We start from the raw sequence: 1,194 nt of genomic DNA on the forward strand, positions 1-1,194 counted from the left end.
CGTCATTTCCACCAATCTATTTGCAGATATTGCCTTCGCCTCCCTCCATCTCAAAGTATATAATGTCCACGCTCTCTGCATGTGACGTCTCAGGTAGAATCTGCAGAAGACTGGTCAAGAAGTTTGCCCTCAAAGTGAAGACACTGCACTCCCAGCGTCTGCTCCGTGCGTGATTTCGCGGTAAACATGCTTTGTCCACTTTAACTAGATTTTTTCGAGCTTCCTCCTACAGTATTTGTAGCCTCCAATTCAGTGTCCATCGTCCTGCTCTGTACTGAGAATTCTGGGCGTTAGATCTCCTTCATGATGGCATGTTTCTTAGGCAGTTATTAACCGGTGGTTTCATATGAATAAATACTGCAATAGCACTCTTTTTAATCTTAAGTTCTCAGGACTTTTCTTTCTGTCTGTGGGTGGCGAAATTTCTCCCATTCCACTAATATGGCACCCTCTCTGCACCTGGTGGTAAAAAACGAAACCCACATTCTCAATGTATTGTCCCGCACTACATTCGGAGTGCCCCTGCCCATTATACTCATTACTCGCGGCGCGTTGCCGATTCCCGTAAGAGTTCGGGCACTGTTTGCGCATTCGCACAGAAGAAGAAAATTGTCAAGTGGCCGGTGAGCCTTAACTATATATTTACTAAGATGTCCGAAAGAACAGATACCATCTTAGTAAATATATAGTTAAGACTCACCGGCCACTTGACAATCTTCTTCTGTGCGAATGCGCAAACAGTGCCCGAACTCTTACGGGAATCGGCAACGCGCCGCGAGTAATGAGTATAATGCGCAGGGGCACTACGAATGTAGTGCGGGACAATACGTTGAGAATGTGGGTTTCGCGGGAGGCGTGCCAGAGATAAATCCATGCAGTTGTGCTATGCTCTGTGTCCTCGGTGGCTCAGATGGATAGAGCGTCTGCCATGCAAGCAGGAGATCCCGGGTTCGAGTCCCGGTCGGGGCACACATTTTCATCTGTCCCCGTTGACGTATGTCAAAGCCTGTAAGCAGCTATGGGTGTTCATTTCAATGTAATTTCAAGGGAAAAAATAGACATCCCTAGAAATGTACCCCGCCCCGCTCCACCCCCCCCCCCCCCCCCGCCCACGCTCCCCCAGCCCTTCTTGCGCGCGAATATGCTAGACGTAAAACAGAGATTAAAAAACAGTCTGTATTTTCATAGGACGGC

At 48.2% G+C, this 1,194-nt stretch overlaps 1 non-coding gene across 1 annotated transcript; it reads left to right on the forward strand.

The window, feature by feature from the left end:
* The first annotated feature begins 895 nt into the window (after positions 1–895).
* Trnaa-ugc lies at positions 896–969 on the forward strand. The gene has a single exon. It is a non-coding gene; the product is annotated as a tRNA-Ala (tRNA).
* The last annotated feature ends 225 nt before the right edge of the window (positions 970–1,194 follow it).

Source organism: Schistocerca piceifrons, chromosome 5 (assembly GCF_021461385.2).
Source record: "Schistocerca piceifrons isolate TAMUIC-IGC-003096 chromosome 5, iqSchPice1.1, whole genome shotgun sequence".
In the NCBI taxonomy this organism is placed as follows: domain Eukaryota; kingdom Metazoa; phylum Arthropoda; class Insecta; order Orthoptera; family Acrididae; genus Schistocerca; species Schistocerca piceifrons.